Source organism: Polypterus senegalus, chromosome 1 (assembly GCF_016835505.1).
Source record: "Polypterus senegalus isolate Bchr_013 chromosome 1, ASM1683550v1, whole genome shotgun sequence".
Taxonomy (NCBI): Eukaryota; Metazoa; Chordata; class Cladistia; order Polypteriformes; family Polypteridae; genus Polypterus; species Polypterus senegalus.
The window spans coordinates 322,543,071-322,556,680 of NC_053154.1; positions in this window are offsets into that span (position 1 = coordinate 322,543,071).

The window sequence follows — 13,610 nt, forward strand, 5'->3', positions numbered from 1 at the left end:
TCAGGTTGAAGATGCGCTGTAGAGGACTCCCCAGTTCCAATGCCCAGGCCTTCAGCAGTCGTGGTGATACTCCATCTGGACCCACTGCTTTGCTGGCACAAAGTCTCCTCAGCTCTCTGCTTACCTGGGATACTGTAATTGTGGGTGGGGATGTCTCTCCTATGCTGGTATCAGCAGACGAATGGTTGGAGGATGCAGTACTCCGAGGTGAGAGTGGGTTAGGCTGATCAAACCTATTAAAGAAGTTGTTCATTTGGTTTGCTCTCTCCACGTCTCTCTCAATGGTGGCATCCCGCTCTGAGCTGCAGCCAGTGATGATCTTCATCTCATCCCACACTTCCTTCATGCTGTTATTCTGCAACTTCTGCTCCAGCTTCTCCTGTACTGCTCTTTCGCCACCCTGAGCTGGACTCGGAGTTCCTTCTGCATGCGCTTGAGCTCATGCTGATCACTGTCTTTAAAAGCCCTTTTCTTCTGGTTCAAAAGGCCCTTGATGTCACTTGTAATTAATGGCTTGTTGTTAGCATAGCAGCGTACTGTTCTTACTGGAACTACAATGTCCATACAGAAGTTGATGTAATCAGTTGTGCAGTCAACAGCCTCTTCAATATTCTCACTATGTGACCCCGGCAGGATATCCCAGTCCGTAGTTCCAAAGCAGTCTCTCAGAGCCTGCTTGTGCGTGGTTGTAGGTAGCTCCCTCACTCTTGGTTTGTAGTGAGGCTGAAGCAGAACCAGGTTATGATCTGCTTTCCCAAGCGCAGGCAGCGGGGTCTTTAACGTTTGCATACAGTAGGTCGATAGTCCTATTTCCCCGGGTGTTACAGTCCACATACTGGGAGGTAATGTTTTTTCCAGCGTCACATGGTTAAAGTCTCCAGCAATTAGCACAAGCGCCTCGGGGTGTTGCGTTTGTAACTTAGCAACAGCGGAATGGATGACCCGCTATCACCGTGTTCGCCCTAGTCAAGGTATGCTGGACTAACGTTGTACGTCTTCAGCCTTGAGACTAAAGGGGCACCTCTTATAGTAGCAGACCACTCCACAGATTTGGGGCCCTTTAGCTAAAAGCTCAACCTCCCACTGATATTTTATTAATCTTTGGAATCAAAAGCAGACAGCCATCTTGAGATCTTAAGGTGTGCTCTGCTTTGTAAGTAATGATAAGTTCAAATAAGCAAGCCGGACCTTGACCTGCTTTATGTGTTAAAAGGAGGATTTCAAAATCAGCCCTAAATTTAGCTGAGTGTAAGGACTTAAGATCTGGAGTTATGTGTTTGTACTTTGAAGTTTTTGTAATGATTTTAATGATTTTCGTGGCAGTATTTTGAATATTCTGAGAGCTCCATAAAGAATTATTTAAACAGGCAATGAATAATGCATCACCATAGTCAGTCCTTCAAGAAACAAATGTGTAGCAGTGCTACTTAGAATGGACTACAAATCCCAGCATCCCTGGAAGCAATACACTACTGGGCAGTGTCATCTTCACAACAGAGGTTGCTGGAAGGAGAAAGATGAGGTGCTGGGATTTAAAAAGAGGGCCACGAGTAACTGACCAGGATTACAAGGATTGCAGTTTACCTCTGGAGTTGTATTTGTGTCATTACCCGGCTGTGACACTCTCAAAATGGAAGGAATGGGGGAGAGAGCATGCACAGGGCATTATTTCCCATGGTGCACTAAATGGCAGCCACCCACCCCAGGTGGCAACAGTGCTTCAATTTTTACAGGGCAGCTTTTCTTCAACTCAGCCCTGTTAGGTTCCATGGGTGCCACCAGGGAATGCTGTAGGAACTGGGAACCCTACCTCATAGGGTTTCTGTCTTACTGGTAAATGGGTTTTGAACCACGTGTGGGGAAGACCAGATGTATTCTATGGTGGAAGATAAAAGGAACAGCTTGTCTCACGAGGAAAAGCCAGAGTTGGGTGGAAGTTAGGCAAAGCTGGCATGGAGGAGTGGAGGAGGCAGTGATGAAGTGGAAGAAGACAAAGTGTTACTATATTGTAATGTGCTTATTGCATTTCTGGCTATGGTGGCAGGAAACGTTTATTGAGAAAAGTTTTCCCACAATAAAGAGCTCTGTGTGCTTTTACCTTGTGTCCATGCCTGGTTGTGCTGGGTGTTTGGGGAGCTGGTGGTCTTCTCTGGGTTGAACAACATCTACGTCTGTTCACAGGAGCACTCCCAATGCCGGCAGTTCCATGTACTCTTCACCATAGTACTTTACGTTGTAAACAGTGTAAGAAGAAACACAGACAGCTGTGAAGTGTTGGGACACCCGTAGGCAAATCCCGTATAACTGAAAGAAAAATGTGATTTATAAATGCATTGGAAAAGAAAAGGAAATGTCTTTGCAGACACGAGACTCAAAAAGGAGTGATCCAAGATGGCGGACATTCCGGTGATAAGGACGTCTGGCCAGAAGAGGTGGTGAAGTGACATCGGGGTAGTAAAGCTGTCAGTCCTCTGGTCTGCAGAGGGAGGAAGAGATAAGGTGTTAGTGAATAGCGCCATCCTGTGTTCCGGCAGGGAATTACCATCACCTGAGCACCTAATGGATAGGCACCTGACAACAGGAAGCTGTTCACTTAGGAATTCCATTTATTTTTCACTTTTCTTTTTGTGCTTAGTATTTTGTTAACTTTCATTTGTTCCGTGTTTGCCGCCTTTGAGTTATTTGGGTGTGATTTTGCACACAGGTTGTTGGTTGATTGTTTTAAACCTTCATTAATTGTGTAACATGCGATTCTACATTGGCCCTAGTGTGTGCTTGGTGTGTTGGTATGTGTCCTGCGGTGGGTTGGCACCCTGCCCGGGATTGGTTCCTGCCTTGTGCCCTGTGTTGGCTGGGATTGGCTCCATCAGACCCCCATGACCCTGTGTTTGGATTCAGCGGGTTGGAAAATGGATGGATGGATTCCTTATCATTGATTTTCTGAGCTGCTGTTTTACGTGTGTCTGTGTGTGAGTGTGTGATATGAGTCAAGGCTGGGTGGGTTCCTGGCATTCCTAAATAAAAGAAATAAATGATAATGTTAACAGCAGTGTGCATCTAAGTTGATCACTCTGCATTATACACAGTTACAACAACATTTTTAAGACGGAAGAAACATGCTTTGAAATGTGTGTTTTAAAAGAAATGTGTCAAAGATATTACTGAAATTGCATGCTGATTCAGTAAAACTAATGGCGATTCCAAATAAGTTAGAAGATGACAGAGAGAGCGGTTGCTGTCCATTAAATAACATTACTGATATTTCTGTAGTCAGATACACGTAATTTTCTTCCATTTTCTCCTTTTGACCATGGAATATAAAAAAGAGAATTTCCACAACGGAAAAGAGTTGGGGACCGTCCCCGTATAATGTCCAACGGACAAAAATCAAAACCAGTGGTCATAATTGGTGACCAAAATACTTTACAGCACATCACACAAGAGTTTTACAAACGGTGGCTTTTACACACAACAAAAATGGTGGACGATTAGGAGTTGGCAGGAGATGATGTCGAAACAGGCAGACAGATACGACGTTATCAAAAGGGGACCAGAAGTGATGTAGTGAGGAAGTGACGTCATAATCGGGAGACCGGAAGGGTCGTCACAGGTCGGAGCCGTAGGCGACGTCATCAGAGAATGTCGGAGGTGACGCTTCAGTGGCCGTCTTGGAAGCCAGAAGTAAGGTCCGTGCGTTTAGTTTTCTTCTTTTTGGCTGAAGAAAGAGAGAGAGAGAGAGGCAATTAACCCTTTGTCTCGCGATTATTCACTCACCTCCAGGCTCGTTGACTGCCTCTTAATTGATCGTGTGTGACAACCAACACAATTAATTAAGGACAGCATCAGAGATCAAAAAGAAAGGTTATAACTAGGTGTCATCTGCATAAGAGTGACAATGCATATTATATTTTCTAATTTGCAATGGAAGCATGTAAAGTGAAAACAGTAAAAGACCCAGCACTGAGTCCTGCGGGACACCATATTTTACTTTTAGCTATAATGACAAAGTACTGTCAGAACATTTCTGTATGTGCTGGAATCAATTTGTGTCAAACGAATGGACAAGAGCCAGAAGGTTTGAGTCAGCCTCCCGTGTACTTGAAACTCGGCTGCAAATTTGTCATTCATTACATTAGGGAGTTCCTCCAACATAAATGCGTGACACCGGTTACTCCCCAAAATAATTACCATATATACTCACGTATAAGTTGGGTCTTAAAATCAATCATAAAATCAGACCCTGACTTATATGCCCGTTCAAAAATACGACACTTAATTATGTTTTTTTCATCTTCTTGCCTCCTCCAACCTCACATCAGTTTCGCAGACACATCGAAATTTGTTGCAGCAGCACAGTTACCAATTTCTTTTGTTACTTCAACGATGTTTAATTTAAAACCAGCTTCATATTTTCTTCTGATCGAACGCTCCATTGTAGATAAGGGATGCTCTTATGATAAAGGTGTATCGGGGGGGTGAGATACAAAAAAACACAAAACAGTGCAAACATCACTTCAGAATAGTTCGGGTATTACCGTGTGGTCATGTAGGCACAATACAGAGAGAGAGAAAGAGGAGTTACGAGCACCCACTGATACGGCGCATTGCCACACCCACAGTGTGCCCCGTGGTTACTCCCTCCAGTGGGCATTAGCATATCATAATCTCTTTGACCAATATTGTGAGTTTTCCGCATTTGACTTATACGACCGACATTGTAAAATACCGGAAATTATACGGTAAAATCAAACCCGATTTATACGTGGGAGAACTTAAACGTGATTATATCTGGTAAACATGTATTTATTGCATTGGTACTTGCAACAAATTCAGTGTTTAAGCATTAATAAACATGCTGTACAGCAAAGATTAACCAACACAAATATCTGAACAATATAACATGAGCCTTGAAAAAACACAAACATTTCAACATATAAATGATACTCAACTGGTAAACCATACAGGCTGAGATGGCACAGTTTGAAGTTACTATGAATTATTTATTATTAATCAAGTATTCAACACAAAAATTAGTGAAATTTCTTTGCAATGAATTGAGTTGAAGTGATGTTAACACATACGCTTTTACGTTCTGTAGTGCGTGAGATCCGTACACATACAGGCACGTGAGGCTGCAGAGGTGATCATGACACTAAATCAGAGGTGAATGCCAATGGCCACTTGTAAAATAATAACAAATATTTATTGTTTAGTATAGTATAGTATTTATTTATTGATAGCAAGTCACAACATACATAGATTAGCATGGGGACCCTGTGCTCGTGGGACCCCCGGGCAAATGCATGTGAATTTCCCAATCGGATTAATAAAGTATCTATCTATCTATCTATCTATCTATCTATCTATCTATCTATCTATCTATCTATCTATCTATCTATCTATCTATCTATCTATCTAATAGTGCTTTTCTATCTGTTTATCTATGTATCTATCTGTTTATCTATCTATCTATCTATTGTGAAAGGGCGCCCAGACACAGACAGACGGACCTCGTTGTTTCACCCAACACACTCATATTTATTATGCAAATATTTACTAGAAAGTTCAGTGCACGTCCCAGTGCCACCAGCACCGATCCCCCAAAGTCCAGGCCTCACAGTCCAAATGCCTTTCCAGCTGCCTCCAGTCCTCTCTCCAGCTCCGTCCTTCTTCCACCCGACTTCTGCCGCTGAATGAAGGGAGGCAGCTCCTTATATAGGAACCCGGATGGTCTCCAGCTGCTTCCCGGCAGTCTCCTGCAGACACACCCCCGTGTGGCGGAAGTGCCGGCTGTGCACCCGGAAGCCCTTCGAGTGTCCCTGCTCTTCTTTCCCCCAGCACTTCCTGGTGTGGCGGAAGTGCTGAGGTCCAGGGTTGTTCAGGCACCGAGGCGCCGCCTGGCGGTGGCCACTGGTCCCTACAGGGCTGGGCTTCCAAACCCTCTACCCATGGCCCCCAACACAACCAGGGCAGTCGCCCCCTCGCGGTCTGGAGGAGGTGCAAGTCCTCCTCCGGTCCTCCTGGGCGTCCTGGCTGGGCTCCACCCCCAGCCGCATGAGACACTATCTATCTATCTATCTATCTACAGTGGCTTGCAAAAGTATTCAGCCCCCTTGAACTTTTCCACATTTTGTCACATTACAGCCACAAACATGAATCAATTTCATTGGAATTCCACGTGAAAGACCAATACAAAGTGGTGTACACTTGAGAAGTGGAATGAAAATCATATAATTCCAAACATTTTTTTACAAATAAATAACTGCAAAGTGGGGTGTGCATAATTATTCAGCCCCCTGAGTCAATACTTTGTAGAACCACCTTTTGCTGCAATTACAATTTTGCAAGCCACTGTATCTATCTATCTATCTATCTATCTATCTATCTATCTATCTATCTATCTATCTATCTATCTATCTATCTATCTATCTATCTATCTATCTATCTATCTATCAATCATATAGAGCCTAACACATCTATCTATCTATCTATCTATCTATCTATCTATCTATCTATCTATCTATCTATCTATCTATGCCCAACGCGCCCATGCATTAAGAAGGCCCTGCTTGATGGCTGCATTCACTCCTCTTTTTCACTTGCAATACAATACAATTTATTTTTTTGTGCAGCCCAAAATCACACAAGAAGTGTCACAATGGGCTTTAACAGACCCTGCCTCTTGACAGCTCCCCAGCCTTGACTCTCTAAGAAAACAAGGGAAAACTCCCAAAAAAATACCCTTGTATGGAAAAAAATGGAAGAAACCTTGGGAATGGCAGTTCAAAGAGAGACCCCTTTCCAGGTAGGTTGGTGTCAAAAAGAAAAGGGGGTCAATGCAATACAATACAGTACACAGAACAGAACACAAGTAATCCTCAATATAATAGTACAATAAAACTATTACAAGTACAGAGCAGAATTTAACAGTAGATGATATCCCATAATATGATTTGGATTTCTTCTTTTCGATGTCCTGCTCTAGTCAGATTTCCATTTCCCTTTCCATTTCTTCCCGATCGATTTAACTGGATATTCAGTGACTTGGATGTTTTCTTGTCTCCGTCTCCTGACTTGCGCTTTTCCCAGAGTTTCTTGGTTTATTATTTTGTCTTCATTGTGTTGATTTGCCCACTATACTGACTTCCCCACAAGCTGGCCATTCCACATGTAGGTGCATTAAGATGACAATGAAGTGACGCCCCAGACAGGTGACCACCGTTGAACTAATTATTATTATTACATTTAATGAACGCTTTTCAGAATTTTCCTTTTGCTGCTCTGTGCCATGATAGGCACTTTATAAATGACAACTTGATTTGACATCTCTCGCCACTAGCAGTGTGGCGTATAGAGTCAGTGCCCACACTCTGTGCCCACATAGCTGCCCAGTCCACCTTGCCACGAAGTCCTGCCAACTATGACCGTTAAATTCCGTCCCGGTGGGTCGCCCATAGCCCCCCCATTCCCAGCCCTCCTATCTGTGAGGAGCTTTGGAGTGGACCAGCCGAGCACGTGACCCCGACCCATAAAGCAAAGCCAGATGTGTGGAAATGAACGCGCATAAATTCAACAAGTCGATGCAGTGATAAATTTCCATGTGCCAGAACATCACTCGTGGCTCTAAGCAGATTTGCGGAGATTACCGGGCTGCATATTTGCTTTCCTTTAAATTCCGTGGCCGGCGGTTCCGAGAGCGCTGACGAATGTGTTTATGACAGCACAAGCCGAGTTTCCTTCACTTCAGGTGGACGTGGCGCATTACCGCGTCCCTCACACGTCTGCCCAGGTGTTCTTTATAGCGCCCGGGTCACTTCACAAGCGCTCGGCCAAGATCACGTTCTCGTTATTAGAACTAGGCGGACGGCTCCCGGCAGTCATTTTTCTTTTCTGCACACCCAGGAGCCATTTATCACGCGGACCGTCGATTTGCGTACAGCCGCTGACCTTGAAGGAGGAGCCCCGAGGGCTACTGAGGTTTGTGTGCCCCCTCAGGAAAAAACTACTTGAGGGGCTCAACTCAGGTCACACAGTGCAGGGTGAAACTTAGCAGTCCGGCCCGCAGCGGGGCTGACTTTCCCACCATGGGTGCAAAAGAGCTGCAGATTAAAAAAAAAGAAATGGCGATTACCGAATGGGCCCGTCAATCACCATTTGTGAAAGTGTAAGAACGAGTGTAGAGACTCCGTTATTTTCCTTGTCAGATTTCGGCGTCGGTTCTTCTTGGCTTGCGAGCGAACTCGGTAGGTTAGCCGACTGAGTCCTCAATGTGTGGGGAGGCACACAGTGATGGCCAACCCAGTTTGTGGACTACTTGCCAGTTATATTTTATTTCTTTTAAGATACAGCACTGAGCTGGCGCTTCTCTTTTTTCTTCTACACTTTTTTTTACACCCATTGCTCCTCCCGCCTCCCTTAAATAATCAATAAACTTTATCAAAACTTCCTGACAAGAACTCTTGCTTACTAAAGTTAAGGGGCGCGCGATCCTTAAATACTCGCTTGTGGTTCACTTCCACGCATAGGACTCCAAATGAGCCTCGATCGCCAAGTGCTGTAAATCCATCAAGAACATCAATCAATAAATACGTCGATCCGTTCAGTCTTTTTTGATTGTAGTGCGTTTACATGCACTTCAATTACCTGATTATTCACGGAAACCTGATTTCTAAAATGCCATGTAAACCCTTAATCCCGGTTAGAGAAATTGGCCTCTGTTTAATTTGATTGGCGGAGGTAGATTTTTTCCGATTATGTAAAACAGGGGTGCCCACACTTTTTCCCAGCTTGCAAGCTACTTTTAAAATGACGAGGTCAAAATGATCTACCTACATTAAAAATTATATATATATATATACTCAGCAAAAAAAGAAACGTCCCTTTTTCAGGACTGTGTATTTCAACAATTTAAAAATCCAAATAACTTTCCAGATCTTCATTGTAAAGGGTTTAAACAATGTTTTCCATGCATGTTCAATTAACCATAATCAATTAACTAACATGCACCTGTGGAATGGTCGTTAAGACCTTAACAGCTTACAGAAAGTAGGCATTTAAGGTCACAGTTCTAAAAACGCAGGACACTAAAGAGACTTGTCTACCGACTGTGAAAAACACCCAAAGAAAGATGCCCAGGGTCCCTGCTCATCTGCGTGAACGTGCATTAGGCATGCTGCAGGGAGGCATGAGGACTGCTGATGTGGCTAGGGCAATAAATTGCCATGTCCGCACTGTGAGACGCCTAAGACGGAGCTACAGGGAGACAGGAAGGACAGCTGATCATCCTCGCAGTGGAAGACCACGTGTAACAACACCTGCACAGGATCGGTACATCCGAATATCACACCTGCGTGACAGGTACAGGATGGCCACAACAACTGCCCGAGTCACACCAGGAACACACAATCCCTCCATCAGTGCTCAGACTGTCCGCAATAGGCTGAGAGAGGCTGGACTGAGGGCTTGTAGGCCTGTTGTAAGGCAGGTCCTTACCAGACATCACCAGCAACAACGCCTATGGGCACAAACCCACCTTCGCTGGACCAGACAGGAGTGGCAAAAAGTGCTCTTCACTGATGAGTCACGGTTTTGTCTCACCAGGGGTGATGGACGGATTTGTGTTTATCGTCGAAGGAATTGAGGACGTCTGGGACCTGTTGGATCGCAGGGTGAGGGCTAGGGCCATTCCGCCCAGAAATGTCCAGGAACTTGCAGGTGCCTTGGTGGAAGAGTGGGGTAACATCTCACAGCAAGAACTGACAAATCTGGTCCAGTCCATGAGGAGGAGATGCACTGCAGTACTTCAAGCAGCTGGTGGCCACACCACATACTGACTGGTACTTTTGATTTTGAGCCTCCCTTCATTCAGGGACACATTGTGAAACATTTTTAGTTTATGTCTTATGGTGTTGACTCTTTTACTGTATATATATATATATATACTGAGTATCAGAGGTGGGTAGTAACGAGTTACATTTACTCTGTAACATTTATTTGAGTAACTTTAAAAAAAAAATTGTACTTTGTATTCACCATACTTTTTACTTTTACTTGGGTACATTTGTGAAGAAGAAACGTTACTCTTACTCCACTACATTGGGCAACACGCGAATCGTTACTTTTTTCCATTAGATAAAGTCTGACAGACAATTTTCAATCTGTTCTGTGTAGTGTATGTTGTCAAGTTGCGCACACGCCTTCCATTGCATCTCCAGCTCTGACGCGAGGTTTTGGATGTTCCCCAAATCAAGGCGCTGCAGCTTTGAGGACAGATGTTGCATTTTTTGTTTGAAAGCATCAACTGAGCTAATCATATTGTCCATGGTTTTCTCTTTTTCTTGCAGCTGGAAATTAAGCTCATTCAACATTTTGGTCATACCGGGAAAAAATTGATCGTTATTAAGTTGCTTGTATTCTGTATGTTTAATGACAAGGAGAAACTCCTTTTTCTCCAAGCAGAAATCACAGCTGGAACTTCTCCCTAGCCATCTGCCTCAATGAAGGCATCTTTTATCATCTCTCCATCTTTGAAGGACTTCTTATGCTTAATGATCGAGTGACTCAGAACGATTCTTCGGTGTGTCTGCCTTTGCTTTTGAATTCAGCCGAGTGAAAAATGATGGCTGTCCGATTAACTGCGATTTTAGTTCCCTCTCCTTTCTCTTTCTCAGATCGCTTTTCGGAAGAAAGTCAGTTCCGTAGTTTTTATGAACAGTTCCAAAGTGCCTTTCCACATTTTCCTTCTTTGGAATAGCAATGATAGATTGACAGATGATTTAAACGCATTTCGATTGTGGCATTGTGAGAGAAAAAAAATCCTCTTCCAATTCCACATCCAGCCCATAACCAACACATTTTTAAAAAAATCCCTTCTTTAGTTGATATAAATTGGAAGGCTAACTAGATCACAGCCGGAGTTTTGCAGTAGCTTGCACATTTGATCGTGCGTGCGGGATGACCACTGTGTTAGAAGATGAGAGATCTCAGACTTCTGTATGTCAATCAAGTGGCAAATGCGTCTGGATATACGATAGACTAACGTTTAAAAAAATTTTTTTTTGAATGCAACGCGATCTTCCTGCACTACCATTGTGATCTACCGGTCAATCGTGAATGACGTATTGGACGGCCCTGATGTAAAATCTTAACCGTGCTGCTAAGGATTTTTGCAGTCTGCGCATGTCCGTTGCACTCTGTCAAGTCTGCGCATGTGTTATCTTCGCCCGCACTTTCAGCAACCACGGCTACACGCGCACACAAAGCAAATTTCCACAAGTGATCATTTTATTCCTTTTCCTGGCTAATATAACCTGTCTCAGTATTTCAGAAGTCGGTACATTTATGTTGATGAGTTGAACATACACTGCTGAACATACAGTCTCGAGAGCAGTAGAGTAGCATGTTAAAAACAGCAAACGTTTTACCTTTTCAAGTAACGAGAAACCTAACAGAAGTCGTTATCTTATTTAAATAAAATAACACGCCCTTTTTTATCCCAGCAGTCCCGTTTGTAAGGCAAGAAGCCCACGTATCGATCGATATGCTGGTCATTGCAGGTCCAATTCGCACAACCAGGCAGAAGAGAGTATGCAGCGTGTAACAGACACAACTATGAATAAAGCGTCAGTTCTAGGATGGGCCATTGCTAACCAAGTCTTCTCCCTTTCCCTCCACAGTGTTTAGAGGATGTCCAGTGAGGGCAAATGACTGAAACTCTACCCCTTTCTGGTTGGTACCCCATAATGCCAAGGCATGCCGGAAGAACGCTTCACTTGTTGATCAGAGTGAACTGCTTATGTTTCAGTGCTGTCTACAAAGTGTATCTCTCACTATATATATAATATATATAATATATATATTGTGGTGGATTGCCGGCATTTTACTCCGGCCCTCACCCCCTGGCCGCTAGGAGGAGCTCTCCCGAGAGCATATACGGGCCCCGAATTCCAGCAGGGCCTCATGGACTATGTAGTTTTTATACACAGCCCTGCTGGATACCTTGGGGGCCACTGGGAGTCACTGTCGGGAGGCCAATGGACTCATTTGGGCACCATGACCGGAAGTTCGTCACAGTAAGGCGGCGAGGGCTTCGGGTGAAGAAAAGTACAGTTTACCCTGACCGGAAGGAATAAGTACTTGTGGAACTGTTGGGCAGAAAGACTTCCTTGTCAGGAGGAATAAAAGGACTCTGGGAACTCCCAGACAACGAACTGAACTGGGTGGTAGGAGGGCAACGCGTCTGGGAGTGGAGGATTGTTGATTATTGGTTTATTATTGTTATTGTGCTTTATGAATATAGTGGAGTGGAGGGTGCTTGGTGCACATTATTATAATAAATATAATTATTGTGGCAATTTTACCAGGTGTTTGGCATGGTACCTGAGGGTTCAAGGGCACTACTGCCCCTACTGCGACACTGGTGTAGCGGCAGGATTCTCTGGCCGTCTGTTGGCAGAGGACCTGAATATAAAACAAATTTTGTATGCATGAGCGACCCTAAGAAGGTCCTTCGCTCGAGCGTCCGAAGGTAGAAGCGCTACCCTCTACAAAGACGCTGCAATAGACAGCCTGTCTATACATCGATACACCATGGGGAAGAAATCTGGGAGAAAGAATGAGGATCGCCCAAGGAAAACGGCCCTAGATGACGCCGCGACTTTGTGGACCTACCTTACGGGAAGCGAGGAAGACCGGATAATGATTGAAGCCGAAAGGGCCCGTGCGTTAAGGCAGCAGGAAGGCCGCCAGACATCGGACACGCCGGACTGCCTAAATGGACTGGGAAAACATCCTGTAAATAGAAAGGTATGTGCCGGAGAAACGCCCACGCGAAATTATTATTCCTATTTTGCAGGAGCCGGTCTCTTCGTTTCTGACGACGAGTCAGAGATGTACTTCCCACCTAGGCAAGAGGGCCGCGATGACGAACAGTCTAGCCCATCTAGCAATCGAAAACCGGGGATCCTATTCGACAAAGAGAGTCATGTGACCTATCCCGGAGCAGGCTGGGAACACTCAAAGGACTACAGTTGATCATATGACCATGAGGGCCACCTTCCATTCGCCGAAAGTGGGCATGTGATTTCCCCAGACGGATTATGGGAAGGAGAAGGTCGACAGCAGTACGGAGGTGAGGTCAGCGTTCCCTCGATGGAATCGAGCTCCCTGAAGGGGAAGGGGGAGGCAGGCAAAGCAGCGCTAGCTGTAATTAAAAGTAATGAGGGACGGGACGTGACTGAACGATCCGCCGATAAAACAGAAAAGGCGGATCGCAGTCGGCCAGTAGCGCCACCCCGGCCATCTAAAAGAAACTCCAAATCCCAAGAGCCTTTGCAAGACCCAGCAGAACACGTGCCCGGAGAGGACGTGCTTATTGGCTCCCGGCCGGTAGGTAAGGAAAAAGTGGAAGTAAAATTACCTACGGCCGAATTAAATGACAAAATAGAATTGCGGGATCTCGAGAAATTGCTCGAGCCCATATATGCTTTATTACAGACTTTAATAAACATTCAAAACCAGGTGGAAGAGTTGGGAGCGATGACCGAAGCAGCGCTGAAGAAAATATGGGATTATTTACAGCGTATTGGTCGGGAGGCTCCAGTGATGATCGA